Source organism: Phoenix dactylifera, chromosome 2 (assembly GCF_051530095.1).
Source record: "Phoenix dactylifera cultivar Ajwa chromosome 2, Ajwa_hap1_PhDact_Kaust_v1.1, whole genome shotgun sequence".
Classification (NCBI taxonomy): domain Eukaryota; kingdom Viridiplantae; phylum Streptophyta; class Magnoliopsida; order Arecales; family Arecaceae; genus Phoenix; species Phoenix dactylifera.
The window spans coordinates 16319161-16337500 of NC_143191.1; positions in this window are offsets into that span (position 1 = coordinate 16319161).

Genomic DNA, 18340 nt, shown 5'->3' on the forward strand with positions numbered 1-18340 from the left:
TCTCTATTAATTATTTTTCTGATAATATTCTAAAACTTCGTTATATAACTCTGATTTTCTAATTTTTTTTACATATAACTCCTATCCTTAAAGACTAATTTATGAAAAAAATTCTTGTTAACATATTTGTAGATCAAGATCTTTTATCCCAGAAATTCTCTAATAGTATTCCTAATTAAGTAAACTTTTCATTAGTTATAATGAAAAAAATGATTGCATTTTCTGCATGTATGCTAAATTCAATGCTGACAGGAATGACCGATGTCACATAACGTTATGTCAAATTCAATGACGACATCAAGAAATACAAATGGCTTACCAGCTAGAATCTACAAAGATCAGGGAGAAATACAATGAATGGAAAAGTTTTCATGTTCTATCAAGAAATTACTAATATCAGTATTGATATAAAATTATGTAAAAAATGGATCTTTACATCATTCGTCCTGAAAGAAGTTACATACAAATATGGATGAGATTCAAAACAAGAGTTTGATTCGTTTGTCTCCAAGAGTAAGATAAAGGCCTATTCAACCAACTACTCTTTCTCAACTTTAGGGATATTTCATATTGCAGCATGGGAGCTGATTACCAAAAAAATCCCTGGGAAAAAAGAAAAGATATCTCGGTAACGAAAACGCTCGGCCAAAACTCGTCCGCATCTCCTGTCCAAGTGAGAATCTTTCTTCCTGCCTCTCCAGCTCCCATTTTAGCTTATCTTTCTTCTGTCATCGGGGATGGGAACCTTGGTAGGAATTAAGGAGGGTTCTGGGCGGGAAATCGAAATCGATTCTTTTTTAGATATCCGGATAGATGGATGGATCTATCTTTCTATTCATATATATTTTGCAAGAAGCCCCAAATCCTTGATTTGGTAAGTGAAGGAAGCAAGAGCTGCGGAAGAAGATCAGTGCGAGGTAGAGCAGAGGAGAGTGCAGCAACGAAAGAAGGCAGGCAGCGAGAGATAGTACAGCGTAAGGGAGAGAGGGAGGTTTGATGGGACCCAATGACGTCCATCCCCCAGGCTTCAAACGACCATGATGGCACGGTTGGATGCATATGTTCGCGACAAAGAATGATTTTCGAATCGAAAGGGTGTGTTTCACGTGGCCATGATTAGTAAACAAAAGATAGAGGAATTGGAGGGAAAAGCTAAGGTTGGGGAGTCTCTCTCTGGCACTTGTCATCTATTTGACATGAGGGCTACAGGACTCCAAAAGAAGCATGGACAGGCAGAAAGCCTGTGATTTCACATCTGAGGACATTCGGCTGCAAAGCTTATGTCCGACGTTCCGAAGGAGAAGAGGAAAAAGAGCCAAATTTCTTTTCTTTTTTCTTTGTTTTTTTTTTTTTTGGGGGGGGGGGGGGGGGGGGGGGGTTGACTTAGTATTTAAATTCAAAAATAAGTTGGATGGAGGGGAGAAGGTGATTTAGGGTTACGGATTTAAGTTATCCCAATTTCCACCCTTTAGCCTTTTTTCTCTTTTTCAATTAAAATACAACTAAATAATAGCATATATAGATTATTATAATACAACATTGTGTATAATATATCATATACTCTAGGCCAGGCCAATTTTAAGAAGACAAAGCCCAAGCTGGGCAAAAACATCGGGCCTGGACAAGTGGACCAGGTTTAGTTTGCTCAAGTCTAATTGCAAGTTACTATTTCAAATCTCCACCTGTCCATTTAATTTCCCTTTACCTCTTTGTCATTTCCAAAAAGAATGCAAAGTGTTGTCCTAGGCTGATTGGGATTTATGTATGTTCTCTTTGGATTTGTGATTTCTCAAACCAACTTCTCAGTTCTTCTTGATTTTGTTGTACACGAGTTTTATTTTCTATTGGTACTTTTGATCCATAGTTTCTTTAACAGGGCAAGTTGGAACTACCTCATAAAAAATGTCTGTTGTTGAAGTAGGAGTGTTTAATCATGAGGTTCTACTTGCTCTGAAGTTTATCTCGTTCTTCTTCTTCTTCTTCCTACATAGAAGATTTGTCTTTTAATGACCTGGTGCTAAAGCTTTTTTTACTTTAAGTTCCTGGTTGCACAAACTTCCTGGCAATGAAGAAAGAATCTGAGAGGATAATAGAGAGGGTTGATCTTCATGATTAGATTCTAATAAGTTGCAGGAGTCTGCTTAAACTTAGTTGAATTCATGCTGTAAACCAAGGTAGTAGAGTTGCCGATTTTGATTTTACAGCCTCCATACCTTAGGGTCCAATTTGATTAGTGTAGACCTGAATCGTACGAATACTCAAGTCAAATTCGACTATCGAATCTGCTGGTATCCAGAGTACTAACTTTTATGTCAAGTTTTGATGCCAAATTCAGACATTATAACTCAAGCTATCTAATATGGATATGGTAAGAGTGGATACAATCTGATTGCATCTAATCGAACTTGCCTAATGAAAGTCCTTGTTTAATTAGTAAAATGAGGAGAGAAGAAATTGATGCCCCTGACGACCTCTTCACTCAGATCTTATACCCAGCTATTGTCATCAATGAGAGAAATGGAGAGGAAAAAGAGAAAAGATCAGGAGAGAAGAGGAAATCCAGGACTTTAGCATTTGAAATTGCTTCTACAATTTTATAAGGTATATATTGCATATCTCGGATACTCCTAAAGCTAAATTGTTAATGTATAATGTTGCCCAGTTATGCAGTCCAAGAAAAGGGGTGAAATAGGTTTTTTAAAAACTTTAACTAATGTAGCAAAATTAAATGCCTGAAAAAAGAAGATAAACTTTAGCAACAAACTAATAAGTAAATGTACTGAAGATAAAAGCAAGTAAAGCAATTAACGCAAATACAAAAAAATAATAGCGATTTAGTGCAAACCTGCACCTATATTCACTCTTCAAGATCTTTTTCCTAAAAAAATTACTATAATCTATAACTCAAATTACATCCTAATTGTTTTTCGGGTTCACAATCAATCCAGTTGATTTTTTGGCAATCAACCAAAATCTTCTCCGAGCCTATCCTAGGCTCAACATAATCTAATTCAAGGTTGGATGGACCTTTTCCTCAAGTTTCAATCTTTGAAACTTGTTACAGCAAAGAATAGAAAGTAGTAAATGTTGTTGCCATGAATATAGCTCCAAGACAGTAAATACAAAATAATAAATAGAGCTACACTCTGTTGGTTGACTTGAATGCTTTTGAAGGCGCTTCACCAACTCTCTGATGTTGAATATATAGTATTTTAGCTCACAATGAAAGCTCTTAAATGATTTTCTCTTTGCAGCTCTCTCTTTTTAGCTTTCTCCTCTTGGCTCTATTAGATTTTTCTTTATAGTGCTTAAGTTCTTTTTTTTTTTTGTGTGTTCCCATACATTTTTATACACTTTGGAGAAGGTTGGAATACTTTTCTAGCTATTAGACAATTAATAGAGCCGTTTGAGATAAAAACAACTATTTTGATTCGTAGGAAAACTAGCAGTTATACCATGATCTTACTTCCAACCAAGTGGTTCCGAGTTCGAAACGCATGGGCGTCGATTAAATTGTAGAGACCGGATGCTCCCTGCTCGGACACGGAGTTTGGAAGGGCGTGTTGGTTTACTGGTAGCCTTGGTGGTGTCAGGTGTGACGTACTCACATGGAGGGTTCGGATCAGAGCCCAGAGGAGTAACCGAGCCGGGTTCACGGGTGGGGAAGGTATGACTAAAACCAGCCGGAGTGCCCAACACACGGTCATTTCTGCCCGCATCGAACATTCTTCTAGCGGGGTGGGGGGCCCAGTGGGGGCTGCTACGTAGAGGTGGGCTTGTCCTTTCCTCCCCCCTTTTCCTATTTTTAAGCCAAAAAAAAAACTAGCAGTTATAGTTGTCAAGAGCAGAGGGGTCAACTCGAGATTTTCAGGAGTTCACTCGTGATCTTTATGAGTCATCTCGAGCTTGCTTCTATTTTTACTCTGCTCTATCTTTCGTTTGTGACACTTTTCAAGTCATCTCTCTCAGTTCGACTCAAGATTTTTAGAGGTTGACTCGATATTATCTGGAGTCGACTCGTTGCTTTTAGGGGTCGACTCTTCAACAGACTAAATTTTACTGCTCTCTATCTTTCCCCTATCTCCTTTCTAGTGTTGACTTGTCTCTTTTTGGGGTTAACTCGAGTCTGACTAGAGTCAGCTCATGAGTTTCATGGGTCGACTTGCCAATACAATAATTTTCTCAACTCTCTGTCTTTTCTCTATGGTCATTCTGGGTTGACTCATACTAAGTTGGAGTCTGCTCAAGTACTTCATGGGTCGACTCATCAATATAATAAATTTTGTGGCTTTTTGTCTGTCCTCTATGACTATTCTGGGGTCGAGCGCAATCTATTGGAGTTGGCTCGTGAAGGTGCATCAATTAGTGACAGTGTGCTGGGGTCAATTTGTTGCAGGCTTCAAGTCAACTCTTGAGGAAGCTCAGGATGAAATCTTCTGAATTTATATATGAGCTTCCAAGAAATGCTATCATGGCCTTTTGGAGTTAGCTTATTGATATGGAGCTTTAGATGGATAATACTCACTTGAGAGTGGCTAAAAGCTTTCTTCGTGCTTCCTAGAATTAATCAATTATACTCAAAGTAATAGATTACTCAACTTTTAACTCAACTGTTTTAATCATCAAAATCAATCCTTTAGGGTCAACATATAATAACATATTTTACTATATCTTAGCCTTTTATGTAAGGCCATCCTAAGCAACATAATGCAGAAAAAAGAAAACAAAAGATCCATCCCTTCAATTTTGTTGCCAGGAAGGTCGACAAAAGAAACCTTTTTCTCTTTTGGAGGTTAATGAAGAAATATAGAGAAAAGAGACAAACTCTTTATATTATTTTCATTGATTTAGAGAAAGCATATATTATAGTTCCTAAAGAAGTCTTATGGTGGTTGTTAGAAAAAAATGGAGTTTCCATTCGTTTGACTAAGGACATATACAATACAACAGTTACTAGTATGAAAACTCTTAGTAGTAATATTAGTAAGTTTCTAATCATAATAGGTTTAGTTGATATTGAGGATCTACTCTAAATTCTTGCCTTTTTGTACTAGTTATGGATGCACTTGCTAGGCATATTCAGGACAATATTCCTAAGCATTCCATTTGTAGATGATATAATCTTAGTGGATGAAACTAATATTGGGGTCGATCATAAGTTAGAATAATGGAAGAGCGCCTTAGAATCGAAGGATTTTACGTTAAGTATGACAAGATGGAATACATGGAATGAGATTTTAATAAAATTAGAAATTAGGATGAAGGTGGTCTGAGACTAAGGATCATGCAATACCTAAGAGAGATCAATTTTGATATTTTGGATTTGATTATTTATAAAAGGGAGAAGAGAATGATATCCGGTATGATTAAAGTAGGTTGGATAAAATGGAGAAGCATAACTAGATATTATGTGATTATATAATATTTGCCAAGTTGAAGGAAAAGTTTTATAGGACAGCCATTTGACCAGTTATATGGTACAAAATTAAGGAACTAGAAAATAACATATGCACAAGATAGGTGTGGTCGAAATGAAAATGTTGAAATAGATGTATGGTAATACGAAAAAATGATGAATAAAAAATGAAGCTATTCATAATATGGTGGATGTAGCACTAATTGAGGAGAAATTAAGAGAAAGACAAATTAGATGGTTTAGATATATACAATATAGGTTGAGGGATGCAGCGGTATGAAGGAGTAGTTTGATATATGTAGAAGTAAAAAGGGATAGAGGTAAACCAAAAATCACGTGATATGAAATAGTAAGGAAGGACTTGACATTTCAACATCTCTCAAAGAATATGTCTTTAAACCAACTGGAATAGTGTAAAAGGATTCATGAAGCCAACCCTAACTAGTTTGGAATTAAGACTTAGTTGAGTTGAGATGAAAATGATTATATCATAAGATAAGATACAATATAATTTGTAAAGCACGTTCTTTAATGCGCCACTTTGTGTAATGCCCGTGCAAACGTGCCTCATAGCCTCATTCCTGAGACTTGGTGCTCTTTAAGAAGTCCCAATTAGAGATGCAATGTGACAAACATTTCAAATAAGCCATCTTGAACAATGCAGCCTAATAGTTGGAGCCTTTGTGGTGTTGTATGGCATGACCATATATATGTGTATAAATAGAAAGGTCCCATATAAATATGTAATCGAGGTTTGAAAGACAAAAGAAATGACTTGTTCAGGGATTTAACCATGTTCGAAATGTTAATAAGTAGCCCTTGATTTCTGCAAAGGCACTGACCTCTATTTCTCGTTGTCATTTGTTCATTCTAAAAGAGGAGTTTCTTATTTGTTTAGTTAGAAAATTCTTATTTTTTATTTTTTATTTGCTGACATAGCAAGATCCAGTAAATTGACCTAGTAATGATCACATGACTACAATTGTGGGTGCATCTACATCAATCATCTTTTTTTTTTCTTTTGATAGCATACATGTCACTTCTGTTATTGACACCATTCCTCTCTATCTGTATTAACTATTTTCATTAATTCAATGGGAAGACAAAATATCTAAGTCAATTATATATAAAGGATTCATGAAGCTGATTATCTACTATAAAAATGAGGCTTCAAACTTTAAAAGCTTCTATTTGTCAAATTATATGCCTAAAATTCCATTATGTTTGTGTGCCTCTAATAGTTTCATTAGATAAAAACTCTAAAATCATATGGCTGAATGCAATTCAGATATTTGGATTTATCAAGACCATCTCATGGAATGTAAGTTATGCTCATATATGCATCCATTATACCATCAATCATAAGTATACTTGATTAAAATAATATTTAATACAGAAACCATCATAAATTTATTATTGCTTCTTACTTATCTTGATCATTAGCACATTATACATATATAGGTACAAAAATATTTATATCATGCAAGTCGATGTACAAGGATTCTTACCTCTTTGCTGACAACCAGACAGACCAATCACCTGCCCACACTGCAATCTACGAACTAGGGTGTGCAAAATCCTGCTCAACATCCTCTCGTCTAACAAATTATTCTTCTACAGAACCAAGTCAACATTAAAAATTATCCAGAGTATCTAGTAACCCAGAACCCTCAATTGATTCTCTAAGCATTCCAAGACTATCCAACAGTCCTCACAAACAAAGATCTCTTTGGAACAAACTAGAGATAAGAAACCCTAACAAGACCAGAGAGAAACTAGAGAGGGGATGTTCGACGACGACGGCCCATGGTCGACGACGCCCCATGGTCGATGGCCTCAGAGGTGCCGGCAGTGTGCCAAACTTGGCGATGACTGGCCGAAACGAAATAGAATAGACTGAAGAGGGGAGTCCGGCTTTACATCAATCTGACAGCATGTCAACTGGATTTAAGGAGAACGACGGCCCAAAGATTGAAGCGAAGAAGGAAAAGGAGCTCACCTTGCCTCCGGCGAGCTTCTCCGGCTGGTTGAATGGCGAACACTCCGAGCTTCTCCCACGGATCACCTAGCGATCAAAGCTCTAAATGTTGCCCAGATAGACAACCCAAGAGGGGGGGGGGTGAATTGGGTTTTAAAATATTTGTTGCAATTAAAAGGTTTGTGAGTAACTAATTAAAACTTTTTGCAAGTGGTTTAATTAGTTGCTATATGCAGTGGATGAAGGAAAAGTAAGAGACAATAAAGCAATCACAAACACAAGCAAATTTATAGTGGTTCGGAGCTAACCCTTGCTCCTACGTCGACTCCCCAAGCCTCACTTGGGAATTCACTATAACCCCTCGGATTACAGCCAGTTGTTTTACAAGTTCACAACCCAACTTGTTGTTTTACGAGATCACAACGAACTCGGTCGGTTTTTCCAGGCTCACCGACTAGAACCACCCGATTGTTTTTCCGGGATCACAATCAAACCCTTACACCGTTGGTTTTAACCTAGGCTAACCAACAAACCTTACAATTCTTGATTCAATCCCCTGATTGAATCAAGTAAGAAACAAATGGTTTGAAAACAAACAGAAAAAGGAAGCTTCTTAACAAGCAGATATTCAGCGATATTAATAAGAGAGAAGTTAGGAGCCCTCAAACAAATTTATGAAGATGTAGAGAAGGGCTTCTCGAACTCGGAGTCTCCACGTGAATGTCTAGAAGATTTGATGACTGACAGAGACTTCTTGAATGCTGGGAAGAGTTGGTTGGATGGAGTTTAATGCCTCTCTTCCTTCTATCACGTGTATTCCCTTTGAAATCCTTTGGTAGGTGGAGATTACTTGTTTTCTTTGAATGAAATGTCTCTTTTCTTCCTTGCTACAGTTCTCTGTGGCTATTTAAGCCATTCCCCAAGAAAACTAGCCGTTAGACCCCAAGATCTAGCCGTTCTGCACGTTCTGTAACTCCTGACAATGTTTCCGTTGGGATCGGAGTCGACTCGCGCGATCTGGAGTCGACTCGCCTGTTGCAGGAGTCGACTCATGCTTTTCTGGAGACGGCTTGGCAACTGTTCTGGATTTGAATTAAAGTGCTGTCTTGACTTGGAGTTGACTCGACTGAACTTGGAGTCGACTCCCCAATGTCTGGAGCTGACCTGGCACTTTTGGAGACGACTCGTTCTAAGGAATCCAGAGAAGTTGCTTTCAAATTTGCTCACTCGAGTCGACTCGGATATTCTGGGAGTCGACTCGGCACTCAGAGCCCGAACTCCCGATCTTCTGTCTGTTGACTTGTGCCGTCGCGGAGTCGACTCGAACTGTCTCGGAGTCGACTCGGCTCTCAGAGATGAAAATAGTGTCTTCTGTCTTTTGGGCTTGCGCTGCCTTGGAGTCGACTCGAACTGTCTTGGAGTCGACTTGCCTCTCAGAGACGAAAATACCGTCTTCTGTCTTTGGGGTTGCGCTGCCTCGGAGTCGACTCAGACTTTGCGGGAGTCGACTCGGCTCTCAGTGTCCGAAATTGGCTCTCTGACTTTTTGCCTTGTATTTCTCTGGGAGTCGACTCTTGCTTCCTTAGGAGTCGACATGCCAACCATCGGAGTCGACTCGAGTTCTTCGGAAGTCGACTCGGCTCTCAGAGTCCAAAATAGCTTCTCTGTCTTTCTGTCTGTTACTCCCTGGAGTCGACTCGTACAACGCTGGAGTCGACTCGGCAAGCATTGGAGTGGACTCGAATTCTTCAGGAGTCGACTCGTTGACAGGTTCTGAGATGAATCTTTCTGTCCGGCTGTCTGTTCTCAGTCGGAGTCGACTCTTAATGTCCAGGAGTCGACTCGAGCTTGTGCCAGTGCTTCTGATACGCTTGGAGTCGACTCGTAATCTTTCGGAGTCGACTCGAGTCTCAGACTTTGGTTTAAATTGAATTCTTTACTTATCCAAAATGTATTGAACCAAATCTAGAGACACTTAACCATAAATTTACAAGTATTTGACTGAAATACTAGATTGAATTCATCAGTATAACATAAGATATACTCAAATGCTTTGAGCTCATCAAAATCAAATAGGGTTATAATCAATCACTCCACAATCTCCCCCTTTTTGATGATGACAAAACATTGAGTATTTGAAAAGTGAATTGCTCAACCAAAAAGAAAATTTATAGTAAAATTTTAAAATGAATTCAAGTGTCTAGTTATTTAATTTATCCAAAACTGAAAGGTGTGAAACAGTAAATTTTGAAGTTAAAGCTCCCCCTTTCATTTGGAATTATATAAGTCTTCATGTGATGCAATCAATTATTTGGCTTATATATATTTAATGAGTTTGCTTTCTTAAGATTTCAGATTCTCCCCCTCAACACGTGCATTCAACTTTGTTTAGATTCTCTGAAATTTTCTTTTAGTATATTGAAGCTTTTGAACTAAAATTTTTGGTTTTTAGAGGGAAAATCTGCCAATTTGTTCTTGAGTATGATTCAACTAATCTCCGAATATCCCTTGAATAGATTCTGGAGATTACTCCTTTAGGAGCCCCAACAGAGAGATAATGAGCCTCGAGGTATTGAATCCACTTAGAACAAATTATTTTATGTTTTAAAAATTTTTTTTTTATTGATTCCCTTTACATGTCTATTTAATATATTTTCTCCCCCTTTTTGTCATCATAGCAAAAAGGCAGAAAGCACATCATACAAGCAGTTAGAGTTCAAATTTGCACAATTTGGAAGAGAAATGTCTACTCATTGTATTGATGTAAGTTTAAGTACAATTGTAGATACATCCAAAAGTAGAGAAGTAAGTACATATCAAAAAGAAAAAACAAGCTACACTAGGATTTCTTTGTGGTGGAGGATGTGGCTTCCTTGCTCAGTCTAGATTGTTGCATAATTAAACTGATCCCTTCTGTAATGTTTCCTAGCTGCTTTATGATCTCCGAGGTGGCCCTACTCTGGATCGAGGTAAGCTCAGTCAGATTCTCCTGTAGGGTATCCAACTTGAAGATCAATACATTGGATAGCCGTTCAGCACCCTGATTCTGGCTGCCCAGCTCCTGTCGGATGTCTTCTCGCAGCTTTCTTATGTTGCTCGTGACATCGCTCATATTCGAAAATTGGGCTTGAATTAGGCTTCTTACATTGTAAATTTCTTCCATCAGATGAGCCGTCATCTCGGTCACGGCTGCCAATGATGGAACTAGGGCAGTGGAGGGAGCAGTCGCTGGACCTCGGAGCTCGCTCAGTAGGTCGTCCCGAAGATCCCTCACGATCTCCTGTCGCAACTCCCGGAGCTGCTCAGGTGATATCCGGACCTCTAGTGGCTGAGTAGGTGGTACAGTGGAGGGTCCGGCTGAAGTAGATGGTGCTGAAGTGGAGGGATAGGTGGAAAAATCGGAGTCATGATCAGGGCTGGGGGAGTGTCGAGTAGTAGGGTCAGAAGGTGTGGAAGAGGATGGTTTCCGAACCCAGACTCCCTCAACCTTATGGAAACCCATCCTGTGTAGAGTCCCCTCACCCATGCGATCGGTGTATCGCAGTGAGCGAGAGGGTTCTCCCTCAGGAATGGGGACCTCTAACTCCCTAAAGATCAAAGTATAGAGCATGCCATAGGGAAGAGTAAGCCTTGGTTTGTCTAGAGGCTCACATAGGTATTTATAGATGAGTTTTGGAAAGTTGATTGGAGTATCCTGAAGAATGTAGAACATTAGGGCTAGGTCCCTCTCAGATACAAAATCAAACCGCCCTGTCTTGGGGAAGAGGGTCCTAGATATGATGCTCAAGAGGAGCCGAGGCATCCTAGACCTAAGGAGGGGGAAAGGACACGAGGAACGGAGGGAAACTCGACGGAAATGCCCTAACAAAGGTCGAAGACGAGGTCGGAGACGACTCTAGGTTTTTGAACAGTGGCGGAGGTGAATAGAAGTGTCGATTGAACGCTTCGATTAGGGTTAAAACATCGGATTCCTGACCTCGAGTCGACTCCAGTAAGTCGCGAGTCGACTCGACCTCGAGTCGACTCCAAAATATGCGCGAGTCGACTCCCCCTATGATGCCATCGACCTCGAGTCGACTCCTAACTATGTGCGAGTCGACTCCCCCATGAGCCGACTCTAAAATGTATCCGAGTCGACTCGAACTCTGGCATGCACCCAAAAATCTTGTTATTTTCGTGCCAAACAATGGATAGTCACTAAGTTTATGAGCTGATTTGACGATCATAGATGAGAAACTCTATATTTAACACAAGCTAATCATCAAAATCAATGAATTAGAAGAGAATATCACTAGGATGGATCAATCACTCCTAATCCTCTCCTAAGTACACAGAATCGCTCTTCACTCAAGGATTTTGTGAAGATATCAGCTAATTGATCATCAGTGCAAACAAATTGAAGTGTCACATCACCATTCAGTACATGATCTCTTATGAAGTGATGTCTTATCTCAATATGTTTAGTTCTTGAGTGCTGAATTGGATTTTTAGTTAGATTAATGGCACTTGTATTATCACAATTAATGGGAATTTTATCTTGTTTAATGCCATAGTCTTCAAGTTGTTGTTTGATCCACATGATTTGAGCACAACAACTCCCGGCAGCAACATATTCGGCTTCAGCTGTAGATAATGCAACCGAGTTTTGTTTCTTGCTAAACCATGAGATTAAATTTTCTCCTAAGAATTGACATGACCCGCTGGTGCTTTTTCTATCAAGTTTACAACCAGCAACCCTATTAAGTTTAGGCTAGATTCTTTAGAATACCATAAACCTATATTTTTTGTTCCTATTAGGTATTTAAAGATTCTCTTAACTGCAATTAAATGTGATTCCTTAGGATTAGATTGATATCTAGCACACATGCATACACTAAACATGATATCAGGTCTACTTGCAGTGAGATATAATAAAGATCCTATCATACCTCTATACATCTTTTGATCTACTGATTTACCTGATTCATCTTGGTCTAGTTTGCATGATGAGCTCATGGGTGTGCTGATTGACTTGTTTCCTTCCATATCAAACTTCTTAAGCATCTCCTTGATGTATTTAGCTTGATTGATGAAGATCCCTTCTTCAGATTGTTTGATTTGGAGCCCGAGAAAATAGTTCAGCTCTCCTATCATGCTCATTTCAAATTCACTCTGCATCAAGTCAGCAAATTCTTCGCAGAGGCGATTGTTAGTAGCACCGAAAATAATATCATCAACATAAATCTGCACTACTAACATTTCTTTGTTTTTCTTCTTTAAAAACAATGTTGTATCTACATTTTCTCTAGAGAACTCATGATCTAGTAGAAATTTGCTAAGTCTTTCATACCATGCTCTAGGTGCTTGTTTCAAACCATAAAGTGCTTTGTTTAGTTTATACACATGATTGGGGTATTGATGATTTTCAAAACCAGGAGGTTGTTCTACATACACCTCCTCATTAATATACTAATTCAAAAAGGCACTTTTTACATCCATTTGAAATAATTTGAAATCTTTAGAGCATGCAAATGCTAGTAACAATCTAATTGCCTCAAGTCTAGCTACAGGAGCAAAGGTTTCATCAAAGTCTATACCTTCTTCTTGATTATAGCCCTTTGCTACTAATCTAGCCTTGTTCCTAACTACAATTCCATTTTCGTCAAGTTTATTTTTATATATCCATTTGGTACCTATTATTGAATATTCAGAAGGTCGTTCAACTAGGTTCCATACCTTGTTTCTAGTAAATTGGTTTAGTTCTTCTTGCATTGCATTTATCCAATTTACATCCTTTTCAGCTTCTTCTATGTGTTTAGGTTCAAAGTGTGAGACAAATGCTAGATGACTATTTAAGTTCCTAAGAGATGCTCTAGTCCTAACAGGTTGAGATGGATCATCTAAAATTAATTCCTTAGGATGCCCATGAGCATACCTCCAAGCCTTAGTCAACCCATGATCCACAATTGCCTCTTGGCTTGATGATGCATTTCCATTTGGTTTTTGTTCATATTCTTGTAATGTCATCTCATCAATCTTTTCTTCAAGAATTTCAGCATCATCATCAAGAACAACTCTCTTGCTAGAAGAGATATCACTTGTATCATCAAAAACAACATGTATAGATTCTTCAATAACAAGGGTTCTTTTATTAAAAACTCTATAGGCTTTACTTGTTGTAGAATACCCCAAAAATATACCCTCATCAGATTTAGAATCAAATTTACCTAAGTTATCCTTCCCATTATTATGAATGAAACACCTACATCCAAAAACATGAAAATAGTTTACTTTGGAATTTCTATTTTTCCAAAGTTCATAAGGTGTTTTCTTTATAATGGGTCTCAATAAAACTCTATTTAATATATGACATGATGTATTAATGGCTTCTCCCCAAAAATACTTAGGGAGGTTAGCATGGTTCTAGCCATTTCCTCTAGGGTTCTATTCTTCCTTTCTACAACTCCATTTTGTTGTGGTGTCCTAGGTGCAGAAAAATTATGAGTTATCCCCTTTTTACTACAAAATTCATCAAATAGATGATTTTCAAATTCCGTTCCATGGTCACTTCTAATAGCTATGACTGAAACATCTCTAGCATTAGTTACTTCCTTATGGAATTTCTTAAATACTGAAAATGCTTGATCTTTATGAGCTAAAAATATGACCCAAGTATATCTAGAAAAATCATCTACAATAACAAGGCCATATTTGTTTCCACCTAGACTTGTGGTTCTAGTTGGTCCAAATAGATCCATGTGTAGTAGTTCAAGAGGTCTAGAGGTAGAGACACAATTTATGGATTTAAAGGAGTTCCTTTGATTGTTTGCCATATTGACAAGCTTCACAAATTTTATTTTTCTCAAATTTTAGTTTTGGCAAACCTATCACGGAATCTCTTTTAACTAGTTTTGATATTGTATCCATACTTGCATGACCTAACTTACGGTGCCATAACCAACTTGCATCATTATCCTTAGTATCATTAACAACTAAATAGGGGTTATGTTTGGCAAGATCCTCAAGATCTACTACGTACACATTGCCACGTCTTATTCCTTTAAATACTAAATTGTTGTCAATTGAGTTGGTTATGATGCATAAAGATGGTTTGAACAGAACATCAAAACCTTTATCACATAATTGACTAATGCTAAGTAGGTTATGCTTAAGACCATCAACATATCGAACATTATCAATAAAGGTTGAAGGGGTGATTTGTACTTTACCTATACCAATGATGTGACCTTGGTTATTGTCTCCTAATGTCACAACACCTCCCTTCTTAGGCTCAAGGGTGAAGAATTGGTCTTTGTCACCCGTCATGTGTCTTGAGCAACCACTATCCAAGTACCAAGAGTTTTTGTCGACCTTGGCTGCAAGACACTCCTACACAAGGAAATCATACAATTTTAGGTACCCAAGTTTTCTTGGGTCCTTCATGGTTAGTAATGTTGGTTCCTTTTGGAACCCAAACCCTTTTAATTTTTTCTTTAGCTTTTTCTTTTCTATGATCACACACATTAGCTTTATGTCCTATTGTTCCACAGCAAAAACAGGTTATTTTCTTAATTTTGCTTTCTCCTGCTTTTACAAAGAAATTACTAAGGAGCTTTTGCTTATTTTTTGGTTTATTCCCTAAACCAGCTCTATTGAACACAGCTCGTTGACTATTAAGTGTCATTTCCAATTTTTCAGAACTATATGTAAACTTTTCTACAAAAGGTTTGTACTTTTCAAGTTCTTGTGCCACCTTTTGTTTTTCTGTTTTTAGTGCATTTAATTCTTTTGTGAAATTATCTCTAATAGTTTGTTTATTCTTTTTAAGTTCAGAAATTTTTTTGGTTAGTTTTTCGTTATCTTTAATTAAGGTACTAGTTTTTTGAATTAACATTTGCTTGCTAGTTTTAAGTTCTAAATTTTCTTTAGTGATAAAATCCTTATCCTTAACTAATTTATCGTATTTATGGAGGTGAGATTGATTGGTTAGTTTCAGCTCTTTATTCTTAAGACTTATTGTCTTATATTCATCCATTAATTCATTAAACGCATTATACAATTCATCAAAGGTAAAATCTAAATGCGTTTCAGATGTTACCTCATTTTCGTTTGCCATAAAACATAGGTTGGCCTTTTCTTCTTGTTCCTCATCCGATGATGATGATGATGTATCGGAGTCTGATAGGGTGGAGACGAGGACTTTCTTTTTCTTGTACCTGCTGCCCTTCTTCAGCAGAGGACAATCAACTCTGTAATGCCCCGGCTTCTTACACTCATAAGATCCGATCCCTTCACTCTCCCTTTTCTTACCTTTATCTTTATTGTGGAAATTTATTGAACCTCTTTTCTGATGTATGGACTTCTTCCGGTTGATGAATCTTCGGAATTTTCTTACAAGAAGAGCCTCTTCATCCTCTCCCTCATTGTCTTCCTCTTCACTGCTGCTGCTGCAAGATAAATCTTTGTTAGTAGAAACAGATTTGAGGGCTATTACCTTTTTCTTGTGAGAGGACTCTTCTTCACTGTGTTGTTTCATTGTTAGCTCATGCGTCATGAGGGATCCAAGAAGCTCCTCGAGTGGCAGCTTGTTTAAGTCCTTGGCTTCTTAGATTGCCGTTACCTTGGCTTTTTGGATTGCCGTTACCTTGGCTTTCCATGACCTTGGCAAAGATCGAAGAATCTTCCTGACAAGGTCACTGTTAGCATAGCTTTTTCCAAGACTTTTCAGGCCATTAACAATATCAGTAAATCTAGTAAACATGTGAGTGATGCTTTCATTGGAATCCATTTTGAATAGTTCATACTTATGAACTAACATGTTTATTTTAGACTCCTTGACTTGATTCGTGCCCTCGTGGGTCACTTCAAGTCTGTCCCATATCTCTTTTGCTGAATTGCAAGTAGAGACTCTATTGAATTCATTGCGGTCTAGGGCACAATAAAGCACATTCATTGCTTTGGCATTTAGTTGTGCCTTTCTTATGTCATGGTCATCCCAATCTTTTTCAAGCTTGGGTAAGGTAATATTATCTACAAGAATAGAAGGAATGTATGGTCCATTAACTATTGTGCTCCAAATTTCATAGTCTTGAGCTTGGATGAATATCTTCATCCTAGCCTTCCAATAGGTGTAGTCGGTTCCATTGAAGAATGGAGGTCTATGGGTGGACTGCCCCTCTATAAGAGAAGATCCAAATGGGGTTGTCATTTTGATCTTTAACTCTTTTTAATACAAGAGTTCCTGCTCTGATACCACTTGTTGCCCAGATAGACAACCCAAGGGGGGGTGAATTGGGTTTTAAAATATTTGTTGCAATTAAAAGGTTTGTGAGTAACTAATTAAAACTTTTTGCAAGTGGTTTAATTAGTTGCTATATGCAGTGGATGAAGGAAAAGTAAGAGACAATAAAGCAATCACAAACACAAGCAAATTTATAGTGGTTCGGAGCTAACCCTTGCTCCTACGTCCACTCTCCAAGCCTCACTTGAGAATTCACTATAACCCCTCGGATTACAGCCGGTTGTTTTACAAGTTCACAACCCAACTTGTTGTTTTACGAGATCACAATGAACTCGGTCGGTTTTTCCAGGCTCACCGACTAGAACCACCCGATTGTTTTCCCGGGATCACAATCAAACCCTTACACCGTTGGTTTTAACCTAGGCTCACCAACAAACCTTACAATCCTTGATTCAATCCCCTGATTGAATCAAGTAAGAAACAAATGGTTTGAAAACAAACAGAAAAAGGAAGCTTCTTAACAAGCAGATATTCAGCGATATTAATAAGAGAGAAGTTAGGAGCCCTCAAACAGATTTATGAAGATGTAGAGGAGGGCTTCTCGAACTCGGAGTCTCCACATGAATGTCTAGAAGATTTGATGACTGACGGAGACTTCTTGAATGCTGGGAAGAGTTGGTTGGATGGAGTTTAATGCCTCTCTTCCTTCTATCACGTGTATTCCCTTTGAAATCCTTTGGTAGGTGGAGATTACTTGTTTTCTTTGAATGGAATGTCTCTTTTCTTCCTTGCTACAGTTCTCTGTGGCTATTTAAGCCATTCCCCAAGAAAACTAGCCGTTAGACCCCAAGATCTAGCCGTTCTGCACGTTCTGCAACTCCTGACAATGTTTCTGTTAGGATCGGAGTCGACTCGCGCGATCTGAAATCGACTCGCCTGTTGCAGGAGTCGACTCATGCTTTTCTGGAGACGGCTTGGCAACTGTTCTGGATTTGAATTAAAGTGCTGTCTTGACTTGGAGTCGACTCGACTGAACCTGGAGTCGACTCCCCAATTTCTGGAGCTGACCTGGCACTTTTGGAGACGACTCGTTCTAAGGAATCCAGAGAAGTTGCTTTCAAATTTGCTCACTCGAGTCGACTCGGATATTCTGGGAGTCGATTCGGCACTCAGAGCCCGAACTTCCGATATTCTGTCTGTTGACTTGTTCCGTCTCGGAGTCGACTCGAACTGTTTCGGAGTCGACTCGGCTCTCAGAGATGAAAATAGAGTCTTCTGTCTTTTGGGCTTGCGCTGCCTTGGAGTCGACTCGAACTGTCTTGGAGTCGACTCGCCTCTCAGAGACGAAAATACCGTCTTCTGTCTTTGGGGTTGCGCTGCCTCGGAGTCGACTCGGACTTTGCGGGAGTCGACTCGGCTCTCAGTGTTCGAAATTGGCTCTCTGACTTTTTGCTCTGTATTTCTCTGGGAGTCGACTCTTGCCAACCATCGGAGTCGACCTGCCAACCATCGGAGTCGACTCGAGTTCTTCGGGAGTCGACTCGGCTCTCAGAGTCCAAAATAGCTTCTCTGTCTTTCTGTCTGTTACTCCCTGGAATCGACTCGTACAACGCTGGAGTCGACTCGGCAAGCATTGGAGTGGACTCGAATTTTTCAGGAGTCGACTCGTTGACAGGTTCTGAGATGAATCTTTCTGTCCGGCTGTCTGTTCTCAGTCGGAGTCGAC